At 46.9% G+C, this 19,660-nt stretch overlaps 1 pseudogene; it reads right to left on the bottom strand.

Annotated features, from left to right (window-relative positions):
* Positions 1-14,311: 14,311 nt before the first annotated feature.
* Positions 14,312-15,154, bottom strand: LOC103605235 (annotated as a pseudogene).
* Between the last annotated feature and the right edge of the window lie 4,506 nt (positions 15,155-19,660).

Below are 19,660 nucleotides of genomic sequence, written 5' to 3'. Positions count from 1 at the left end.
AATATGCACGTGCGCCCAGGTGTTCCTCGGTTATTGTCTAATGTAATTGCACATGTGCACCTGGGTGTCCTGGGTTATGGACTTAAGTATAAAGGACGAGTGGCTCTGATCCACGGGGCCCCCCACCCCCGGGATGCCCCTACCGCTGCTGGAGGCTGTTGCTCCTGCTGCCAGGGCCCCCGGGATGCCCTGAAAGGTTGCCACCACCACTGCTGTTGCTGCTGCTGTAAGCTTCTGCTGAGGACTGAGCTCGTGTCACCTGCCAACGGCTCCCGGGATCTTTCCTAATTACCTAGTGCGGACCTGCGTGTGAGGGGTCTGGGGACCCAGTCTGTACAATGGGTTTGAAGGGTCTGAGCCCTAGCCCTGACAATACAAGTGGAAACTTAGTATAACTAAAATAATGAAACATCTTGGCTTTAGTTATGATTTGCCTTACTCAACAACTGGCATTGTCTGTAACTTGACACATCTATATCTATCTAGTTCACTCCAATAAGAAAAATAACTATGATTCCAACACAACACTGCATGGTTTATTCTGTTTTTCCTCCTGTAGGAAAAATATATGAAAATGGTCAGGGCCCCTCATATGTTCACAATCTTGCTGAGCATTTGATATAAATATGCACGTGTGCCCAGGTGTTCCTTGGTTATTGTCTGGTGTAATTGCGCATGTGTGCCCAGGTGTCCTGGATTATTGGACTTAAGTATAATGGAGGAGCGGCTCTTATCCACAGCACTCCCAGCCCCTGGGATGCCCCTGAGAGGCCCACAGGGAGACTGCCACAGCCACTGCTGTTGGATTCACTATACACTGCCACCGCCTAGGAAGCTGAGGACTGAGCTTGTGTCATCTGCCAATGGCTCCCAGGATCTTTTCCCAATTACCTAGTGTGGACCTGTGTGTGAGGGGTCTGGTGACCTAGTCTGGCATGTGAGGGGTCTGTGATCCAGTCTGTAGAGTGGGTTTGGAGGGTCTGTGGACCCTAACCCCTAGCCCACAAAATAAAAATGGAAAACTTAGTGTAACTAAAATAATGAAACACTTTGGCTTTAGTCATGAATTGCCTAGCCATACAATTGGCATAGTCACTTAGCAATACACCTCCTGTTCCTCTGTTTTCCTATTGGTAACTCCCTCCTTTGACAATGAGAAATTTGTCTGTCATTATCTACAGTACATTTGCCTTGTCTGTCATTATCTACAATACATTTGCTGATTTGCTCAATTCTAGAATGCACAGAAAGTATTTCTCATAACTACTAACCCATATCTCTATGAAAGAGAAATCTCCTCAACATGTGTTCGCAGGTTTTTTTAACTTTAGCTTGAGGGCATGTAGTCCAATGAAAGTTACTTGGATTACTTCCTTTTCTGCCCCTTCCATCCATAAACTTTTATTCATCCCTTCTCTGTTTGGCACCATAGCTCATTCCTGTCCTTGTCACCCCTGGTTCCTTAAGTCCAGAGCCTCTCAGGGGTCTTGGAGCCGATGAGTTTTGCTCACCACTGCCCTTGTGTTGTCGAGAGCTAGGCCGAGGCCGCCTTCTCCCTGCTGCTTTAGGCACCAGCCTTCCATCCTCTTGCCAGCTTCCAGAAATGTGTTCTCTCCTGCCCCCTCCCTCCCATTCTACTTATGGCCAAGTATCTATTCCTTTTTAAGGAGTCCTTTGCCATTATTTTAATGGGATCGTAGGAGGGAGAGGAGACACCTGTGTTCCCAATCGGCTGTCTCATACCTCACGCCCACGGACTCCAGAGTCAGAAAGATCTGGGCTTGCAAACCATGAAACACCAGCAAGCTCGTTGGCCTCTCCAAGTCTCAGCTTCCCCACTTTGTATGTGGGGGTGAGAAGCCCCCCACCACATGGGTTTGGTGAGGATGGAGCTATGTGTAAAGTGGCCGACAGTGCCTGGCACCGTGTTTGGTAAATGACATCTGTCATTATTGTCTGGATACAGTTCCTGTTGATTTGGCCTCTTATTTGTTCATTTACTCATCCAGGGTCCACTGAGTCTGAGCACATCACAGAGTCCCGAAGTACTTGTATAAAAAGGGCCAGGAAGTCAAAATTCCCAGTGAGGTCACCACAGTAATCAGTCCCAGGGCTGGCAGGGAGCTGCTTCTCCTTGCTTGGTTCCCCTTAGTCCCAGGATGCATTTTTTGCCTGGGACTTTAAAACTCCTTCCCTGGCCTCAGGTCAAATGGCCTGTCGGGAGAGCCTTCCTGAGCTGAGTGCCAGTGTGCCTCTGCCGGTCCACTGCTTCTATGCCGAGGACACATGATTGTCTCTGATGGAGATGAGTGATGAGCTGAAGATTTTGGTAAAGCGAGGCCAAATCCCTGTGTGGCTCCAGGAACAAGGATAAATATAGCCAGAGTAATTGCTCATGCTCTTTTAAGGATTAAAAGTCAGCTTTTAGGCAAGCTGTGAAGCTCCATGATCAGGACAGCAAGGGACACAGTTCCTTTTTTAGAGCTGTGGTCAGCACTCCTTGTGGGTTGCTGAATCCCAGACCTCCATGGCACTATTCCCATTTGAGTAATGGGGTCGCCTTCAGTAGTCTACACACCATGAGGGCAGGAATGGTCTGAGCTGTCCTTACCACATTTCATCACCCGACACTATGTCCGGCACACTAACAGTGCTCAATAAACATTGTTAAATGAATGAACGAAACGTGAAAAGGTTGTATTTTTAAAATAACCTTTAGAATAAGATCTGTAGTCTAGTTAACAGTAACGTCCCAATGCCAATTTCCTGGTTTTGAAATGTATTGTACAACAGTGATCTAAGATATCACCATGGGTGGAAGCTGGGTGAAGGGAACATGGGACTCTACTATTTTTGCAACTTCCTGTGTGTCTGTAATTATTCCAAAATAAAAGGTTAAAAAAAAAAGAAAAAGAAAAACAAACCCTTTAGTCAAGATTATGCAAAAACTATTTGACACTTGGGGGAAGCAGTACTGGAGTATGAATGGATACAGTCTCTGTTCACAGCAATGCTTTTGTTTTATTATTATTATTGAACATAAACACACAATTTGTTCATATGATTCAAATCTTTAAATGGATAAATAAATGGTGGATAGTCTTTACTCCAGCCACTTAATTCCCCTGCCCATAGGTAACTAGTGTTGGTTAACATTATGCATTTCTTGTGCTAATGGTAGTGAGACTGTGTGCACACTCACATATGCACTTGTGAGTATGTGTGTACAAATGTAAATATAACTGTGTGTAAATATGTACATATTTATGTCCACAACACATGGTGATAGATGCTCTTCTGCTTCCTTACTTCTCCACTTGAAATGTCTCGGAGGCTTTTCATATCAGTGCACCAAAAGCGTCCTCATTCTTGGTGGTAGCTGAGCTCCATCTTCTTTTATGGCCCCCCTATTGGTGAACATTTATGTCATTTCCAATCCTTTTGCTTTTATAAACAATAATTCTTTTGCTTTTATAAACAATGCTTCAATGAATAATCTTGTTCATTTGTCATTTCCCAAGTGTAGGAGTGTGTTTGTAGAATAAATTCCTAGAAGTGAAATTGGGTCAAAGGGTCGGAATCTTGTAATCTTGATAGTGCTAAGTTGTTCCCTATAGAGCTCGTTCCATTTTACATACCCACAGTAATGCGTTTTATAAAATGCTTGTGTTAATGCAGAGATTCTTAAAAAGTTATTTAGTGACCTTTTATGAGTCTGGTGAAAGCTGTAGGCCTCTACCCCAAAAAACCACAAATCACATAAAGTTTTGTATACAATTTCAGTTGGCTCAGAGACCCCTGAAGGCCACCCATGAACCCCAGGTTAAGAAACCCTGACTGAAGGGGAATCAGCATGGTAAAGAGGAAAGAGCTTTAGGGACAAACCACCTAAAGTCACATCTCAGCTCTACCAGTTACCGGCTATGCAACATCAGGAAAGTCATTTTACTTCTTCGAGCCTCAGTTTCCTTTTTCAAGGAAAAATGTATAGCACTTGTGGGCACACATACAGTACCTTTAAGTAAAGCATCTAAGATAGTACTAGAAATATAGTAGGTGTTCAATATAATATATGGTTTTGTGCACACACACACAATCTCACATGCACACAAAGCCTCAGGTTCCATTTCAAGCTCGGTTTCCAGTTGTTCCTGCAGTAACTGCTGCTGGATTCACAAGATGAACTTTTGGAGCAACATTCCCCAAAGTGGAGTCCTTGGGCCAACCACAGAAGAATCACCCGAGGGCGTTAATTAAAATGCAGGTTTCTGGGTCTCACTTCGGATCCATGCAATTAGAATTTCTGGAAGAGGAGTCCAAAGAGCTTCACACTTGGGGATTCTAATGCACACTGAAGTTGGGGAAACAGTGCTAAAGAGTTTGGTAAATTCCTTCTGGCCCCTATACCTGTAATTCTAGTAGTTACTACCATGTGGCTTTGCCAGTGGGAGCCTGTACCTGTAGAGGGACAGGTGTGGACACCCAAGAGAACGCATGGCTAGTGTCCAAGACAGCATCCTTTCATTTCATCCACAGAAATACAAGTATTTATGAAGGTAACAGACAGCATGAACCACACCTCCATCAGGGATCTCTCTCATAACCACTAGAGAGGAGAGATGGTCCGGTACTACATGCCTGAGCTAGGGGCTAGGACGGAGGCCCAGTGGAGAAGACCTGCCTCAGCTGGAGGGACTGACTTGTGGCCAGGAGCTGGGGATAAGGACTGTGCACAGCCTGCAACCATCACCAGGAGAACTTCAGGCCACAGGCCTGGAGCTCTAATCCCTAGCACTCTCCACCATGATTGGTCAATGCTTTCTGGGAGGCAAGCGATGGCCTAGGGCCAAGGTTCCTAGATTTAGCAAAGAAAATCTAAGATAAATGACACATAGTCTTTTAGTACAAGGATGTCCCATGTTTATCTAAAATTCAAATTTAAATGGGTGTCCTGTAATACATCTGGCAATTCTACTCAGGTCTTCTCCATGCTGTCTCTCACCCCAAAAGGGGCTGGGGTTCCCGTGTGGCTTGCCCTAAGTGTGGAGCTCCGTGATTTTGGCCTGCACCCAAGGGGGGTGAAAAACAAGTATGGACAGGGTGTGGACTTCCAGGAGAGAGGTAACCTTCCCTTACCCATGTCTGGGCAGGGGAAGGAAGCTAATTCATGCTGATCCAGCACTTACTGTGCTAAGCACTTGGATAGTATCTCATTTAATCCCCCTAACAACCCAGTGAGTGAGGTATTATCGCTATTATTCCCACTTTACAGATAAGGAGAGTGAGGCTTCACGATGTTAAGACCACAGAGCTGTTAAGTGGAAGAGCAGTGGTTGACATCGGTGGGGCTGGTGCCAGGTCTGGGATCAGCTGAATCTCCCAGGCCATTTTCTCTGGTAATCCCAAGGGTTTAAGGTGGGAGCAGCCCCTGACCCCAAATCCCCAGACAGGAAACATTCCCAGTTTCTCCTGGCACTGGGCCAGGGTCTTATCCAAGCTCACATGCTTGCTGGAGACTCCAGTCTGGGAGGCAGATCTGCAGAGTCCTCTTCATCCCTGTCTGGCTAGGACAATGTCCAGTGGCATGAGCTGCCCGTGGGCACTGCCATCTGCTGTGTGGGTACCCAGGGGAGGGGCCCAGGGCCAGTGGCTGCCTCGCAGGCCCAGCCTGCACTGAACCCTGAGGCCGGCTGATTGGCTTCCTCTGCCATTTGCCCCCTGAGCCAGGCCAGAGGGGGCTCCCGGAGGAGCTCTCGGCTCTAAGTCCCAACCCCTCTTGGAGGAGGCGGGCGCCGAGGTTCTGCAGCCAGAGGCTTCTCAGCTTGGAGCTCCGGAGCCAGATGTAACATTGACCTTAAATGGTAAAAGCTCCCCAGAGTGAAGAGAGGCTGGCCAGAGGAGGAAAGGGGAATAACTCAGTTTTAGGTAAGTCGTTGCTATATCCTAGAATAACCTGCCTCTTCAGCCGGGAAGCGGAGGGAACCCTTCTCCTCCTTAAAGGTACAGGGTGCAGGGATGGGGGTTGCTTAACTTTAACTTTCCAGGGGAGTTGCCTTTGTTGGGTGGCATTTCAGCAATTTTTATGGTTGCTGTCTTAAGTTTTAAATAAGAAGTGAATCTTGCCAGTCCTAACTGAACTAAATTATGCTGCTTTTGCTTGCTGTTGGAAAGCGTGCACAGGTTGGGATGAAAATGTGGGTTTTGACTGGAGATCCCACCCCTAGCTTCCCTATGGGCCCCTCTGCAGCAATGGAGGGGTCCTCAGATTATGCAAGCCTGCAGGCAGGGCTTTCTCCCCTCTTGGTCTCTCTCTCTGTCCCTCTGCACCCTCCTGCCTTGAATCTGGTGTCAGCCCAACCCATCTTCATCCTTGACCCTACCCCTATTTCTGTCTCTGTCTCTTCCGTTTTGTGTTCTGGTCACAGGTCCTGTTTTTATCTCTGTCCCCTTCTCTCCTTTTGTCTTCAGCTTACCCCCCTGGGACGGTTCCCTGCTCCCTAGAGGGGGTGCCCATGCCCCAGCCCTGCTTGCCCCCAGGGGCTCCACATTGAAGTTATTCCTAGGCACTCAGCCTGGCTTTCTCCAAAGGAAAGGCCAGTGAAGCCAGAGGCCAGAGAGAGGCCCAGCTGTCTTGTCCCCTCCTGCCCAGTAAACAATTGTAAAAGCCTGGAGAGGCTCTGCAGTTTGAGTAAACAGCAGCACAGGGCCCAGGACCCCTGGCCAGCATTCCAGCCTCCCAGAGTGGCAGCTGCTGTTCTCTTTACACTCTTCAGGCAGCTTGCTGGGGTGCCAGGGAGAAGTAAAGCAGCCCAAGGGCTTGTCTGAGTCAAGTTTTTTGCAGGGAAAAGGAGGAAGCTTCCCAGGACTGTTAGGCTGAGGTACAAGGGAGTCAGGACCCGCCAATGATTGTGTTGCCCCCACAGAGGGCAACGACATGCTGGCGAGGCAGTTGGAGTTACCTACGCCACCCCCAGCCCTCACCTCACCCCAACATTTTTATGGGGGTGGAAACTCAGGTTAAGTGACTTGCCTAAAGTCATACCACCAGGAGGAGCAGGTCTGATGGCTCTAACCCCAGTGCTCCTGCCTCTGCACACAACTGTGAGTGTGAGGGTACACTCCTGCCTCCAATAGTGTCTTGTGATTTTTGACCTAATGGACAACACAGTTGTCACTGCCGTGTTTGTTCAGTCCATGATGCTGTATGTATGTGTGTGCGTGCGCGCGCGCGTGTGTGTGTTGGGGGTGGCTGTTTGAACCTTCCTCTATGCTTGGTAGTAAGTGGGACATTCCTGTACACTCTAAGATCATCTGGGAGGGATAACTATGTGCTTATTACTACAACATGACCAGTTATCCCCCTAAATCGGTTTTCTGAAAAAAACAAAATAAAAAGTAAGCAGGTAGTTCTCACTCTGTGTTGAACGCTGTTCTAAGCCCTTTCCATTCAGCCCTACAGTCCTGCTCACTACAGAGCAGGGCTTATTATTGCCACCCTCATCCTGTAGATGGGGACATTTTAGCACAGAGCAGTCACACGGCTGGCATTTGACCCCAGGCAGCTGGGCTCTGGAGGCTCTGGTCTTGGCCACTGAGCTCTGTTCACCTCCACTGGGTACCCTTTCTTAGAGGGCAGCGGGGAAGGACTGACTCTCTTCCAACATGGCACATCTGGGACTTCCCACGTGGGATCTTATGTGCCCTTTGCAGTGATGTCATGAGGATGTATCTTTACCTCAGTTCTGCAGGTGAGGACACTGGGGCTAGCGGGATGATAAATGACTTGTCCAACCTCACCCAGCCTCCAAGTGACAGAGCAGGAGATTTAAATAGTATCTTAGGTAAGGAAGTTAGGGCCATGTGATGCTTTCTACTTGAAACTGAATTCCCAGGGGACCCAGGGAGCTCATAGTTTTGGGGTGAGGGGTTCCATGAGTCTGTAAGAGGAAGCTAGATTCCTAGCCTGATGGGCTGCACTACATGTAACGGGTTGTCAGCTTCCCAAACAACTCTGCCTGTTTCCTCTAATCCTTCATAAAGAAGGCGGATGGACACACCGCAAACCTCCAGCAGGTGGAGACTGAGCCCTGCAAGGGCAGACACCCTGTCTCATGCCCCACTGTGCGTCCATCACCCAGAATGATGCTGGAAGTGTGCTAAGTGCTCAGGATCAATTATTTCTGTACAAATAAGTATACATAATGCTCACAAAGTGGGTCTGGTTAAACAGGACCTGGGTTTGTTATGTACATGTACCTGAGTATCAGATTCTTCTGTCTGGCTTGAGAGGATGTAAGGTGGGGTTTCTCATGTTATTCACCCATTCCCATCCTGCCACCTCTCCTGGGCAGCCCCACAGAGCCACTGGGCTGCTGCAAAGCCATCTTCTCCCTGGTCTGGAAGTCAGCAGAGGGATTCTGTTTGCAGAGGCCCAGATGGATGGGGAGAAGAGAACTTGGGGCCTCAGACTCTGCCCGTGCACCTGCCCCTGCCCCTGGGGAACTATTTCAGTCTCGGGGACAGAGATGGAGTACTGACTTCTCGTGTAGTAAATGTAAAAGGAAAGAGGGGCAGAAATGATATTGACTGAGCTCCTACTTTGTGCCAGGATCTATACTAGATCTATTATTTCATTTAATCCTTGTGCTAGAGATGAGGATGTTGCAGCTCAAAGAGGTGAAGCGACGTGCCTGGGCACCCACTGGTGATGGTGAGCAGGGATTCCAGCTCAGGCTGCTTTGGGCCCACTAGTTAGTAACTCAGGTCCCAGGGACAGTTATTGAATGTCACAGTCTAAATCATGGGAAAACCAAGAAAAGAGGGAAAGTGGATACAGGTTTGCCCAGCAGACCTCGGAGGCCAGACGCTGAGTTCAGGCAACAGTCCAGGGCAGCCTCACCGTCAGGCCTTCAGATGCACAGTCTTAGCAGAGGTAACATGCATCCCTGACCCTGGATGGCCCTGCCTCCTCTGCAAGGGTCTTCTCCAGGAGAGATGGAAAGTAGGTGACAGTCAGTCAGACAGACAGAAAATCTTTCACAGCCAGCAACAGATGTAAAAATCAGTTTGCTAAGGCTGGGCTTAATCAGCACTGGATACTTTTTTCCTATTTTTTTTAAATTTATAATGTTTATTTCATTTTTTTCCAGGTAATTAAAGTAATGTATGTTCCTTGCTAAGCTTTCTTGGAAAATACAGAAATGTATAAACAAGAAAATCAGAAATAAATATAAAGAAATAAAAAATTCCCCCAGAATTCCATTACTCAGAGATAAATATTGTTAATATTATAGTGTTTCTTTCTTTATATTTCTTTATATTTTATAAAACTAGGTTCTTACCATATGTGTGATTTTGTAGTCTGCTTTTTTCAACTGAACATTCTACCATAATCATGTTTCTATATCATTAAAGATTCTTCAAAACGTGATTTTCAGTGGTTGTATAACATAGAGTAGTTTTAGCTGCGCAACAGTTTAGTTATCGCTGCTCTCACTGGGCATTTACAAATGTCGTTTCTCTGAGGACTGTCTCAGTGGCACACACAACATGATGGCTTTTCCATGCGTTTATAGTGTTTGGAGACTCAGCTCTCAGAGGCAGGCTTGTGTGGTGTGGCCCAGGTGTGGGCTTGTTCTGCAAGATGATTGATTGCAAATAGGATACTGACCCAGCCTTAAACACACCAAATCACACTGCAAAGACACTATTTCTTTCTAAGTTCCTTTTAGTCCTTCAGATCAAGGAGAAAGGCTCTATTTGAAGTAAGGTGACCAACTGTCCAGGTTTGCACGGCAATGAGAGCTGCCACAGGACTTCCCGTGCTAAAACTGGGACAGGCCCAGACGAATCAAGAAAGTTGGTCCCCCTCATTTCAGCCTTGTGTGCCTTCAACATCTTTCTGACACTTGCTCATCTCCCTTTTTGACAAAGTGAGAGCCGGCCTTGGGCATGGAGCCTTTGGCAGACAAGAGCTACAGTTTAATAATTGTTTTCGTTTCATTTATTTTTACAATCACTCTCGACTTGTGGTAAGTGGTACTGATTTTTCCATTTAAGGTAGGGATAATAAAGTTTCCCTTTTAAATAAATGTAATGGCAATGGTAGCTAACACGTATTGAGAACTTGCTGTGTGCCAGGCGCTGTTCTAATGCCGTTCCTGCAGTAGCTCATTTAGTCCTCACGACAACCCTCTAAAGTAATTTCTATCATTATCCTCATTAAACAGTTAAGGAAACTGAGGCACAGAGAGGGTGAGCAACTTGCCCACCAACCCAAAGCTAGTAAATGGCAGAACTGAGAATTCACTCTTGGCTTTTTAGCCCATTGCTACTCAAGTTAAAGAATATTAATAAATGTATAGGTGGGACAGAGACACGGCCAAAATTGTGAGTAGTGTCCAAATGACTCAAGTTTAGGAAACATTGACTTAGTGGAAATTGGGGTTTTATGAGCCTGGTAGAATTGGGGTATCAGTTATTGCCGGGTGTGGGAGAAGCGGAATGACCCCAGCAAAACTAAAGGAAAGTTAGGAACCTCTGGGCAGGTGGGAGGGGCTGGGAGGGATGAGACCATACATTGCTCACAGTCGCCTATAGGGGTGGGACATGGTTCCCATAGTGGCCACCCTGGGAAGGGACACACACAGGCCACAGAGAGTTCTGATTCTGACAAGCCAACCAGGAGGATGATTCCAGAGAGCCCAAGGTTCCTGGTTCATGAGGAGAAGAAAGCCTGAAGACATCCTTGACTTTACTCATACAGGTGTGGCCAACAGTGTGCTGGGCCCTGAGTCAGCAGATGGACTCAATGTCAACCCGCTCTTCCCTCATTATCACGGTGGGGAGACGGTACTTCATACTAGAGGCAGCACAGTATCCTGGAGTGACCCTATGGCTCCATCACTGGCCAGCTGTATACCTCAAGCTGCACCTAATCTCTCTGAGCCTCAGTTTCCTCTTCTGTAATAATGATAGCGTTCATTTTGCAGGGTTAAATCCCTGAGCCCAGTATCTATTCTTAGCACCCAGTATACATTAGCTATTATTAATTCTAGCATCTATCTGTCCCCGCTCTGGAAATTCCATCCTGAAGATTTCTGTCCCAGATTTGAGGGTCTGACCATCCATAATCCTGGGTCCTATTCTCACCTCCATAAACACTGCAAGGAGAATAGTGGATTTATTCTCTAGAGGATTGGACATTGACACCTGGTGGAGCCTTTAAGTAAGCCCAATAAATAACACCTCTTTCCTTTACTTAAGTTCTAAGCCTTGTTGAGAATTTAGAGACTAATATCACCCTTATAGCTAATAAAGCTTGTGGTTTACATAGGCAGGCAAGTAGGCTTTCTAACACTGTATTAAGCCAACTTATGCCCCAGCCAGTGTAGTACTCTCTGGTGAAGGCGGGGCCCCTTAAGTCTTAGAGCCTGGAGGTGCAGAGCAGAATGTATGTTCCCTGCAGGCTGCTCATTCCCTAGAGATAGGGAAGAGGAAAGGGCTGAGATATTCATGCTAATACTTCTCAGAACTCACCCCAGGACAGCCATAACCCTGGGGTAGAGCCAGGAGTATGACACTCTTGGGAAGACAGTGAGGGCCTTGCCAAAGCCCTGCTGCAAAGCCGATCTCTCAGGTGATGTGCACCTGGTGAGACTGGTGTTTTGCCCTAGTGAGAGACAGGGAGGGCTGAGGCTACAGGGGCTGCACATGGTCCCGTGAGGGTGGGCACCCCAGCTCCTGCCTTTTCCACTTGATGGAACCTCATCCTTTCTCCTCCAGAAATGGCTGCTATGGGACTTGTTTGATGCAGAGACCTTCCTTGGACAAGATAAGCTAGAAGTATCTGGAATGAATTTTCTTTTAGGCAACTCCTGACAGGGAGCAAATGATCTCTTTACCCCCTTCTTTTTCTGGTTACTTTCGTACAGGTAGACAAGATGAGATAGGGGAAGAGAACTACCATTGTTTGAGCATGTTGTGTGCACCAGGCATTTTACAAATAAAACAGCAAGAACAAAGCCCAGGAGGCCCCAGCACTACTGCTCGAAGCTGAAGCCCTGGGCTCTTGGGGCAGGAGTCCGGGGCAGCTGCCCCACTAGGCCTGTTCTACTTTGTACCTCTCTTTTACCTTCTTTCAGGGTGTGACAATCTTTATCAGGTCTCATACACTTATTCATGAACAGGCCCCTTCCTTTGCTTAGAAGGAAAATACAAGTCTAGAATCATGAACTTTTTACTGGCAAGAAATGTTGTTGCTACACAGTGTGTCTTGAGTCACTCTCTATGGCTCAAGGTTTGTGCCTTGAAAGTTCATTAATATCTATTGTCATGGTCACCCAGTCTGCTTCAGAGACTGTTTGGACTACTGGTTGACCTGGGTTCAAATCCTAGTGCCACAACTTACTATGTGACCCTGGGTGAAAGATCTAACCTCTCTCTGTCTTACTCCCCTTACCTATAAAATGGGGCTGCTGCTGATAATAATATGACTTGCTGAAAGGGTTGTGATAAAGTGGATTGCTGTAGCTAAAGTACTTATACATGAATAAGTACTCCATAAAAAATTATATTATTAGACCCACATTAATATTGAGCACATGGGACTCTTCTATTTTTAGGACCCCAAATAGTCAGGTTTCCCCAAAGTCTGTCTTGTTATGATAGTTTCAACCTCTTTTGGGGATTTCCTTGGTTAAAAGAATGTAATTCTTCCCGGACTTCTTACCTAAGACACCTTTTTTGTTTCCTATCTGAGGTCCAACTGGTCTCTAATGTACATTGGAAGGTGGTGATGATGAGGATGGGTATTGTCAGGAGGAACCTGCCTAGTTGGCTTCTAAGAGACCTCCTTAAGGAGCATCATTTTGGGGATGTTCTAGGGTCCTGGGCCTATTCCTAAGCCTGGTGAGTGACCTGGAGTTGATTGCACACGTAGAAACTGACTCATGATAATTAAACTCACAAGAGACTGAAGTATACAATTCTGAATGTCTATATACTAATAATGTTTGATGGAAGATAACCCCTTCCAGTGACCAAAACTGCTTGGTCATTGGAGATAGAGATGTTGGTCAGAAGGCAGAAAGTTCTGAGGGATAGTTCACCCAGGCCATGAAGCAGCCCACAGCAGAGAGACTTTCCCAGAGCCCAGGAGAGGTCTCTCTTCTCTGGGAAGTTTAGATGAGTGAAGTTTCTCTTCACTATAGAAAAGTGCTCTATAAATGGTGGTTATTAGGTGGTATTCACATAGCCTGTCTCCAGGTAGCACACAAGAAATATCAGATTCCATACATATTGGTTAAAGTTCTTTGGTTACCAAGTATCAAAAACCTATGTTGGCTAACTTAAGTGAAAGTTGGGATTTATTGGAAAGTATTTCAGAGAATCAAAGGAAAAAGTGGATAGCCAAGGCAGGACTCAGGGCAGCTCTGGGAGCCTGGCAGCAGGAAATTGCCAATTTTTTCTCTAGAGCAGAGGTCTTCAAATTTTTTTGATGGTGCATCTTATTAGTTAAAAAAAAGTTTAGCATCCACCTCCAATATATATATATTTGTTATTTTAAATCAAATTCATGAGCTATTATATTAATATGTTAATACTTTACAGAACATGTAAAATTAGATGTTTTTAAAGAATGAGAAAGGTGAAATAATATTTTGAAAATCATGCTTTATTTATTTAATTACTTAAATGATGATAACCATGTGCCAAGTACCCTAAGTGTTTTGCATTGATCCCCTCACCTAAAACAACAAATCCTGTCACGCGGGTGATTATATCATCTTTATTTTATGACCAAGGAAACTCAGGCTTAGAGAGGTTAAGTAACTTGTTTGAGATAACAGGCTTTCACCTCTCAAAATGTGCTCCAAAAGCCAGTAGCACGGGAATCACCTGAGGGCTTGTGGAATGCTCTCGGGTCCAACTGTAGACCTACTGAATCAGAGTTTACATTTTTTAACAAGACCTACAAGTAATTTGGATACACATTAAAGACTGAAAGATGCTGGCCTAGGAGATGATTTAATCCCCAGCAGTATGACTTTGGAGCTTATGCTCAAAATCTCTCTTTTATTTTAACTTCTAGAAAGAGGGTGAGCTATTTAAGAACAGCAGCACCAGTAGCTTACTGAAAAGCTACAATTTACATCCATGATTCCCAAGCCTAACAATCAGGCTGTGATCAGCTCTCAGGATGCTGAGGCTTAGAAGCCGACAGGCAGCTAAGACAGTCCCAGGCGTCTGACCCTTGGCCTGTCTCACCAGCCCTGCAGCAGCCTCTCTCCTGACCTCCCCACCCCTCCACCTGTGCGTGGCCTGCATGCGCAACCTCTCCTCCGTGCTGCAAACTCAGTGCCTGCTGGTTGTGCAGGCGGCCGAGAGGGATGAGCACTCGGTCTTGATGGGCCTCATATTCTTCCCTGCTGGGATAGATCTAAGAGATCGGGGCATCAAAACTGGGGTCTGGGGTCGACCCCGTGGCGCACTCGGGAGAGTGCAGCGCTGGGAGCGCAGCGACGAGCCGCGGATTCGGATCCTATATAGGACTGGCCCGTGCGCTCGCGGGCTGAGCGCGGTGCGGAAGACACCACACCAAGGGTTGCAATCCCCTTACCGGTCACGAAAAAAAGACAAAAAACCCCCCAAAAAACTGGGGTCTGGAGGGCCGGCCCGTGGCTCATTCGGTAGAGGGCGGTGCTGATAACACCAAGGCCCTGGGTTCGGATCCTATATAGGGATGGCCGGTTAGCTCACTGGCTGAGCGTGGTGCTGACAACACCAAGTCCGGGGTTAAGATCCCCTTACCGGTCATCTTAAAAAAAAAAAAACAAAAAAACAAAAAAAACTGGGGTCTGGTGGTAGGGACCGCTTGGGTTCCAGCTTCTTGCGGCAGGTAGGGCACTCCTTGTCGCCGCTCCACGGGGCTGTGACAACGCAGGCAGAGCGGAATCTGTGGAGGCAGTCCCTGAGGTCACGGTGTCCTCCAGCATGTCCAGGCACATGGGGCCCAGGAGTTCTGAGAGCAGCGAACGAGGGGAAACCGCGGTCTCTGCGCCACCCATGACGGTTTCCTGCGGGGCCCCGTGCAGCTCCTGCAGACTCACTTCCCCGTCTCGCCAGCATTCTGGGCATTCGCCGACGTCGTCATGGTGCTCGGGCACAGACCCCCCCCCAGGACTCGGGCAGCCGACGAGGAGAAGAGGCAGGCTGGCTCCAGCCGTCCGCGCCCCTCCGCCTGCCGCCGCGCCTGTCCCCGGGCTGGGGCTCGCCGCACCCGCGACTCAGACCGCAGCTCCCTCCGCCGCCGTCGCCAGGGCCGGGCAGTGGTGCTCTACCCATGCAGTGCCAACAACTTTTCTGCTTTCCTTCAAGTATTCTTTAGTGAGAGAAACGTGATCGATTAGGCTTCTTTAAGAGGCAAGAGAAGGAAATAGTGTTATCAGAAGCCAGTGAGATCCGGAGCCAGGGAAAGGGAAGAGGGTCCTTCCAGAATGAGCTGTAGTTACGAGGACGTGGTCATTGCCAGAGATGCACGGCTGCAGCAGGGAGGCAGCAGGGAAGGGAAGGCCCAGACCTCTCCCTCCTCCCACCTCCTGCTGGTGCATTGACCACACTCAGCCAGCAAGCAAGGAAGCCACAGTGACACATCCCACAGGTGCCATCCTGGAGCACAGAGCAGAGAACAAGTCAGGGGCAGAGCGGGCAGAGGAGAGAGGGCAGAGGAAAAGCAGCTCAGATATCCGTGTGGAAGAGGGGCATCCTTACCTACTGAATTGTGATACTAAATTTTCAATTTTATCCTCCAGTTTGCAAAACTTTTTGAGAGTTTCTTGTGGTTTTATTAGTAGTCATATCTTCAGTCCACATTTTTTGCATGGGCCTTTTAAGCCACAAGCCCATTTTATGACGGTTGGTTTGTTTAAAACTAGATAAATATATTTCACTGATCCATTTACTAGGGCACGCACAAACTGCGTCACCCTTCACTGAAAACAAATGAATACACGAGAATGCTCTGTCAGTCATTTAGCACTGTGGAATTTCCCCTGTTCCCTTAGGAAATCACACAAAATGGACATGACAGTGACCTTTCAACATGTGGACCGAATAAGGGCACCAATGCCAATTTGTTTATTAAATATTTAGAAAGCTTACTTTGTTCCTACTTTTAAATAAAAATAGATAGCGGTTCCAAATTTTCTCCCTATGTCCACTGAATCATCTTGCATTCCCTGGGCAAGCATACTCCACTATGACAACCAGTGCTGTAGGGCACAGGCCCAGCTTGACCAGCTCGAGTGGCTCCTAGTCTCTCTCTAAGGTCTCGAGAGAAAGAACCTGATAGGACCAGCATGGGTCAGGATCAATCAGCCACAGTCAGGGCACAGGATCATGGGGTCTAGAGGTGGCTATGGGAGTCATCATTGTGTACAGGGGTTCCTCCTAAAGAAGGGGAAATTGATAAAAGCAGAAGTGTCTTCAAAGGATGTCATCAATTGCTGACTTATAATTGCCTTTCTGTCCTGCCCTCTGGAGATGTCAGTTAAACTTCCCAACTCCTTAGCCACATATCCAGAGAATGTCTTGGGTTACTTCCATAGATTATTGATCCTGCCCATTTCGTGTGGGTATGTTACCTGTTAATACCTTGAAGGGCAGCTTATTTCCTTGCTATCGTCCCTGTGGATCACCAACATTCCCAACATCTCTGGGATTCTCAGGCCTCACCCTGACTTAGGCACAGACTGTTTCTTAGGCCAGCTGGGCCTGGCAGAGAAAAGTGGATGTGGTTGGGGACAGATCTGGCATATTAGATCCAGAAATTCTTGGCAAGTTTTCCCTATATCACCATTCCTACAATTTATAGATGCAAAAGTTGCTTAGGCACACAAACAAAGAAAGCCTGACTTTTCAGAATCCTGGAGGGGAAGGTTCCACTTACTGAAATCTCTAGGGACTTGTTTCACATGACAACAGCAAGAGTAATAATAATATTACTGTAACAGCTGTCATTTACTGAGCACCAGCAAATACTGTGTTAAATGCTTCATGTGTATAATCTTATATTTTTACAACACCCTATGAGTTAGGTAATAATATTTTCTCCATTTTACTGATGAGAAAATTGAGGCTTTGTGAGGTTGAGTAGTGCACTCAGGATTCCAGAGTTGAAAAGTGACAGAGCCAAGGCCATGTTGCCCTTGGTGCAAAGTGCACACAGCTCATCGATGGATAAAACTCCCTCTTGGAGTTTATCAGGCCAGGGGGGAGTAGAGCCTGGGCCAGTAAGATTGCAAAAAAGGTAGACCATCATGGGTTTATGGAAAGATTATAAGGGAAGCTAGCTAGCACCATGGCAAGTTTATAGCAGGTTCTTGGTAGATGTTAAATGAATGATTGAACAAACAAGTGAACGAACAAACCCTCCCAGGTTTAAAGACAGTGAAGGTCTTCCAATCTCCATCCCTGGTGCCACTTCCCAAGCTGAAAAGAAGAGAGAATGGCAGCAGTGGTCCCAGATTCTAGGCCAGGCTCTGCCTCCAAAGTACGTTGTGTCCTTGAGCAAACCAATTCTCCTTTCTCAGGGCCTTGGTTTCCTCATCTGTGAACCATTCACTCCCAAGACCCAGTGATTCACCCCAACAGTCACATGACTGAGGCCATCCCAGAGCAATAATTGTGCCAGACCCTGTGTCTGTGACAAGGAGGAGGATTGCAGGTGTGTTAGAAGAGTCAGCTGTTATTGTGCATTTTCTAAAAGCCCACTCAGTGACGTTGGAGACAGTCAGAACAACTGGCATCAGGTCCAAAGTAAATGGAAGGATGTTTTTTTGTTTGTTTGTTTGTTTTTTGGCAGCTGGCCGGTATGAGGATCTGAACCCTTGACCTTGGTGTTACAATACTGGGAAGGCTGTGTTTTTAAGAAAACATTTACTGCTAAAGGGAATGCCTATCCATTCTCTTTCTTGTTAACAAGGCACTTGACTCATGTTTTAGACATTTACTGCTCAGAACAGAAACGATGGTCTTGTTTTGTCACTTACAAAGGCAGCCATTAGAGCCTGGTCCCTCTTCCCTCACACTCTAGGGCCAGCTTCTCCCAGCTCTCCAGCTCTGGGAGCAGATGGGTATGCCCTATGGCAGTAGGAGGTGGGGACAAAGAGACTGGATTTCAGTTCCTTGAAAGGGATGAACGTCACAGACACTAGAATTTGGGGGCCTCCAAGAGGTGTCAGCTACCCCCTCAGAGCTCCCTAAGTAGAGGTGATCTGTTGAACTTGAGGAGACCCAAGCAAGTGGTTCAGGCAGCTAACTGACACCTGCATAGCACTTTCTCCGACTGTATCTCATTGATCCCAAGGACCCACGGAGCCATGTTATCTGTGTAAACTTTCATGAATTCTGTGGATTTCACAGTTTTATGCACTATAGGTAGCACAATCCCTCCCATGGCCCCCATCCACAGGATCCCATTAGGAATTCTATGGGCTATAGACACTTTTGCCTTCATGGGCCCCTTCCTCCTTAAGAAAATATTAAAATTTTTATTCTATGACCACATTGGTGGGAAGATAAATATATTAATGTTATCTGTTAAAACATTTTCTTTGCCTAGAAGTTTGTTCTTTTCTTCTGATTTTAAGAGAAATTAAAGCATTTTCATGGGCCCTAACCACTGTTCCTACTGTTCTTGTCCCTGTCACCTTACTCTTCAGAGTATGGTCTAGGAACCAGCGTAAATGGAAGGATGTTTTTTTGTTTGTTTGTTTGTTTTTTGGCAGCTGGCCGGTATGAGGATCTGAACCCTTGACCTTGGTGTTACAATACTGGGAAGGCTGTGTTTTTAAGAAAACATTTACTGCTAAAGGGAATGCCTATCCATTCTCTTTCTTGTTAACAAGGCACTTGACTCATGTTTTAGACATTTACTGCTCAGAACAGAAACGATGGTCTTGTTTTGTCACTTACAAAGGCAGCCATTAGAGCCTGGTCCCTCTTCCCTCACACTCTAGGGCCAGCTTCTCCCAGCTCTCCAGCTCTGGGAGCAGATGGGTATGCCCTATGGCAGTAGGAGGTGGGGACAAAGAGACTGGATTTCAGTTCCTTGAAAGGGATGAACGTCACAGACCCTAGAATTTGGGGGCCTCCAAGAGGTGTCAGCTACCCCCTCAGAGCTCCCTAAGTAGAGGTGATCCGTTGAACTTGAGGAGACCCAAGCAAGTGGTTCAGGCAGCTAACTGACACCTGCATAGCACTTTCTCCGACTGTANAGCATCACCAGGGGACGAGTTAGAAATGCCTCAGACCTCTGCACCTTCCCAAGACCACCAGGTGATTGTCTGCACAATATAGTCTGAGACACACTGCCCACTACACTGTCCCATGGTATTGTGGGAAAATCTGAATCACAGGACACACACTGTTACTCCTAAATTACAGCAAGAAGTTTAATGACAGAAAATCCTATATGGAAGATACATGCAGCATTACATGGCTACATAAGTGCAAGAATTCCTGGACGGCCCTGTCTGCCAAAACGCTTCTTTTCTGTTAACCAACTGGTGCTTTCCCTGCTCATCACCCCCCTCACCCCAGTGGAGAAGCGAGCCTTAGAGGAAGGGGTGCACTTGCTTCTGAGTTAATTCTTCCAGCT

This window comes from Galeopterus variegatus, unplaced genomic scaffold, assembly GCF_000696425.1.
Source record: "Galeopterus variegatus unplaced genomic scaffold, G_variegatus-3.0.2 Scaffold5670, whole genome shotgun sequence".
Taxonomy (NCBI): domain Eukaryota; kingdom Metazoa; phylum Chordata; class Mammalia; order Dermoptera; family Cynocephalidae; genus Galeopterus; species Galeopterus variegatus.
This window is presented reverse-complemented; position numbering and strand designations above follow the sequence as displayed.